This window comes from Zea mays, chromosome 2 (genome assembly GCF_902167145.1).
Source record: "Zea mays cultivar B73 chromosome 2, Zm-B73-REFERENCE-NAM-5.0, whole genome shotgun sequence".
Taxonomy (NCBI): Eukaryota; Viridiplantae; Streptophyta; class Magnoliopsida; order Poales; family Poaceae; genus Zea; species Zea mays.
In genome coordinates, this window is record NC_050097.1 from 174,311,275 (window position 1) to 174,316,521 (window position 5,247).

Consider the following 5,247-nt stretch of genomic DNA (forward strand, 5'->3'; position numbering starts at 1 on the left):
TCAGCTTGAGCCTAAGTTTGGTCTGCCTTGTAACGTCGTGTGCCCTCCCTTTTATAGCTCAAGGGGGGCACGTACAAGGGTGCTGAGCCCCGACATGTGGGCCCAGGGGCAAAACGGAGGGAATACACTATAGAAGTATCTCATGCCAGCAACGGCTGGGCCATCTTCCGGCGCCATAATGTCCGTAGTCTATATAGTATTGATGTGTCGCGACTGCCTCCTCGGTAACGCGTGAGTCATGATGAGCATAGTGTACACCGCAGCACGGGCGTACCGCCTGCCAACGGAATGGACAGACACGCCGCTTGCAAGGCCGCCTGTAAGGTGGCCTGGTCGCCGTCCGTCAGCGGAGTGGACGGGGCACATTAAATGCTGAGGCAGCACATCACCTGTCAGTGGAGTGAATATGGCTCATTAAATGTCGAGGCGGCACATCACCTACCAGTGGAATGGACAGACGGTGCGCCTTATCCGCAATAAATGCAGAGACCGCTCGGCCCAGAGGCCTTACGTTAGGCTCCGTCCGCTGGCTTACGTCACGGGCAGTAGGCCACGTGGCAGCATCGGGGCTCCGCCTGAGCGGGGAGCAGAGGCGTACGTGGTATGGACCGGACACGTGTCAGCTCCGGACCCCTGACTGGCCTTGATTAAGGGCTGGGTATTCTTTGTCTCGGAATCCCGGGACCCTGCTGTGAGTGGCCCGGACCCCACTCAGAGGGGTCTGGAACCCGTCCCGGGGGTCTGGTTTGTACTCGCGGAGGTCCTGGACCCTGCCCAGAGGTCTGATCCGTATAGGCAGGGGTCCGGCATTTTCCCACGGGGGTTCGGACCCACCATTGATACCTTGGAGGATATTGTCTTCTCTGGCCACGTGGCGGCCCTGGAGCCGTCCACGTGGTGGGGTCGGGTGCTGTTCACCACGCGACTAGAGATAGCCACGCGGGCACCGCGTCTTCATACTGTAGTAAGGGGTACCCCTGTTTCAGGGTATCAACAGAAAGGTTAAAGGTTTGGGTAAAATTGATATTTTGAATGATCATTCCATATCAAATGTGCTCTTGGTTGAGTCTTTGAATTTTAATTTACTATCCGTAGCTCAATTATGTGATTTAGGATTTAGTTTCATGATGTTATTATCTCTAGTGTTGATGGTAGCAATCTTAAGTTTAAAGGTTTTAGATATGAAAATCTTTATCTTGTTGATTTCTTATCTAGTGAGGCAAAGCTCACAACTTGCTTATTTTCAAAGGCTTCACTAGGTTGGTTATGGCATAGAAGACTTGGTCATGTTGGAATGAAGCAACTCAATCGTTTAACCAAACATGCTTGAAAGATGTGAAATTTGAGAAGAACAAATTGTGTAGCTCTTGTCAAGTCGGCAAGCAAGTGGAAAATACTCATCCAAATAAGAGTCAAATGTCTACGCATCGGCCTTTGGAATTACTTCACATGGATTTATTTGGACCAACATCTTTTGTGAGTATTGGCGGTAATTTCTATTACCTTGTGATTGTGGATGATTATTCTAGATTCACTTGGGTTTACTTTCTTCGGGATAAATCTAATGTGTTTGAAACATTCAAGTCATTTGCTATATTGGCTCAAAACCAATTTGATTTTGATATCAGGAAAGTTAGAAGTGATAATGAGTCAGAATTCAAAAATGCTATAATTGATGAATATTGTGATGACAAGGGTATTAAACATGAATTTTCTTCCAAATATACTCCGGAACAAAATGGTATTGTTGAAAGGAAGAATAAGACTCTCACTGATATGGCTAGGTCTATGTTAGCGGAATATAATGTGTCGGATTCTTATTGGGCCGAAGCAATAAACACCACATGTCACTCATCAAATAGACTATATTGTCACAAGCTCTTGAAGAAAACTCTCTATGAATTGCTCATTGGTAGAAAGCCAAATATCTCATATTTTAGAGTATTCGGTTGCAAATGCTATATTTTGAGAAAGGGAAGCGAGCTCTCTAAATTTGAGAAGAAATATGATGAGGGTTTTCTACTTGGATATTCATCAAATAGCAAGGCTTATAGAGTTTTCAACAAGACTCATGATATTATTGAAGAAGCATATGATGTTGAGTTTGATGAAACTAATGGGTCTCAAGATGAAAGCGACAATCTTGATGATGTTGGTGGAACTCAATTGAGAAATGCTATGAAAACAATGGCTATTGGTGAAATAAAGCCAAAGGAAGATGATGATGATAATAGTGTGGTTGTCATTCCATCCTCTTCAACCCTAAATGAAGAAAATCACCAAAGCCAACAAAATAATGAAATTATGGATGCTCATGATCAAGATACTTCAAGTCATTCGGTTCCTCCTCATGCTTCAACTAGCAATTCTCAAATGGTATCAAGAATCCATCATTCTATTGTGAAGGATCACCAGTTTATCAAATTGTGGGTGATATTAGTAAGGGTGTTCAAACTCGCTCTCGTATAGCTTCATTTTGTGAACATTTTTCTTTTGTATCTTGTATGGAACCTAACCGTGTAGATGAAGTTGTACTTGATGTTGATTGGGTGAATGCAATGCATGAAGAATTAAATAACTTCACTCGAAATGAAGTTTGGGAGCTTGTTGAGAGACCAAAGAACCACAATGTTATTGGTACCAAATGGGTGTTTCGCAACAAGCACAATGAAGATGGATTAGTTGTAAGAAACAAGGTAAGATTAGTTGCACAAGGGTATACTCAAATAGAGGGATTGGATTTTGGTGAGACATTTGCTCCCGTGGCAAGATTGGAAGCAATATGGATCCTTCTTGCTTATGCTTGTGCTCATAATATCAAGCTCTACCAAATGGATGTAAAGAGTGCCTTTCTAAATGGTAAGATTAGTGAACTAGTGTATGTTGAACAACCTCCCGGTTTTGAGGACCCCAAAAGACCTAACCACTTGTACAAGCTTTCTAAAGCTCTCTATGGGCTTAAGCAAGCCCCACGCGCTTGGTACGAAAGGCTTAGGGATTTCTTGCTTTCCAAAGACTTTAAAATTGGGAAGGTTGACACTACCCTATTCACTAAAAGAATTGGCAAAGATTTGTTTGTTTGTCAAATTTATGTTGATGATATTATTTTTGGATCTACTAATGAATTGTTTTGTGAGGAATTTGGAAAAATGATGTCAAAAGAATTTGAAATGTCTATGATAGGAGAATTGAGCTTCTTTCTCGGTCTTCAAATCAAACAATTGAAAGATGGAATCTTTATAAGTCAATCAAAATATTTGAAGGATATGCTCAAGAAGTTTGGCTTAGAGAATGCAAAGCCTATCAAGACTCCTATGGCAACAAATGGTCATCTAGACTTAGATGAGGGAGGTACTATGGTTGATCAAAAACTTTTTCGCTCAATAATTGGTAGTTTGCTTTACATTACCGCATCTAGGCCCGATGTTATGTTTAGTGTTTGCATGTGTGCTCGATTTCAAGCTTCACCTAGAGAGATTCACTTGAAGACCGCAAAAACAATTCTAAGATATTTGAAGTATACCCCCAATATTGGTCTATGGTACCCCAAAGGTGCTCAATTTGAATTAATTGGATATTCGGATTCAGATTATGCGGGTTGCAAAGTTGATAGGAAGAGAACCTCCGGTTGTTGTCAATTTCTTGGGAGGTCTCTTGTTTCATGGTCTTCTAAACAGCAAAATTTCGTTGCTCTCTCTACCGCCGAGGCGGAATATATATCGGCCGGTAATTGTTGTGCTCAATTTATATGGATGAAACAAACTCTATTGGATTATGGGATCATTTTTTAGAATGTGCCTCTCATGTGTGATAATGAGAGTGCGGTAAAATTGGCTACAAATCCGGTCCAACACTCAAGAACGAAGCATATTGATATACGACATCACTTCTTGAGAGGTCATGTTGGAAAGGGAGATATCACTATATACTCGATTGGCACAGATGATCAATTGGCCGATATATTTACAAAGCCATTAGATGAAACGAGGTTTTGCACATTAAGAAGTGAAATGAATGTGATAGATCTATCAAACGTGGCTTGAGGTTGAATACACATGTGTAGTGTTGCATTTCAACTCTAAATATGCTCTCTAGGCTATTTATTGGGTATTTTTTTGATGAATTTTTTATTCTTGTTTGATCTAAATAGTTTTATGTGAAAATTTGTATTCCTCAAATACATAATGTGTATATGCATGCATACTAAGCCTTGGATTGGTCAAAATGTCCATATATGAGCGACAAATCAAATTTGAAATTCAAAATCAGAAAGTGGACAAAGTTGGAATATTTGAGTATCAGGCCGCGGACCGTCCGCGGCATCAGGATCTGGACAGTCTGAGTCAGCAGAGCAAACCGTCTGAATTGACAGGGCGCGGACCGTCCGCAGACCCCTCGCGGACTGTCCGCGACAGGCTGATAAGTCGGGCAGAGGCAGTCAGAGTGTCACTTTCAACGCTTGTCTCCCTCTCTCTCACACTCCACACGCCAAAAGGTGACTCTTGTCGATTGTGAGCGGGCGGTGAAGCGAACTTGCGCACGGACTGTCTGGGAGATCGTTGGAAGTTCATCAACTATGTCTTCATCTTGGTATTTCAAAATCTCATGGATTTGTGTGATTTATTCAACTTTGGGAATTCTTAGGGTTTTCTCTCTGATCTAGAATTGGGCAATGGAATTACAAATTTGATTGGTGGAATTGCTAGTGTTACTCATTGTGAATATTGTGCAAAAATTTGAACCGATTTGGATGGTTATTTTCTGTCGAATCGTTGATTGAATGGATGGGGCGGCTAGGGTTCTAAAAATTGCTCCTGGACGGTCGCGGACCGTCCACCAAGATGGCGTGGATAGTCCGGCCCCCTGGCGCAGATAGTCCGGTCCCTGACAGAAAGTTTCACTTTCTTTCTCTATGTTGTGGCGTTATCAACTATTCACCAGTGGCTATTTCTCATATATATTGCAGTGGTCTGAGTGGTCTTAGGAAGAAGCTTGTCGGTCGTTTCAAGTCGAAGCGCCCTCGTGCAGATGATGCAGATTATAATCCAGCTACAGACTCTGAGGCTCAATCCTCAACTGGGGGCAGCATCTCTATGGACACAGAGGATGTTCCACATACTCATCCAGGTTATCCAATCGACATCACAGGATGGACTTATCCAAAGAGAAGATTCTCTATGACTGAGTACTGCTCCAGGAGGACAGTTAATCAGTATGATCTGCCCTCAGACACCAACATTCAATTTT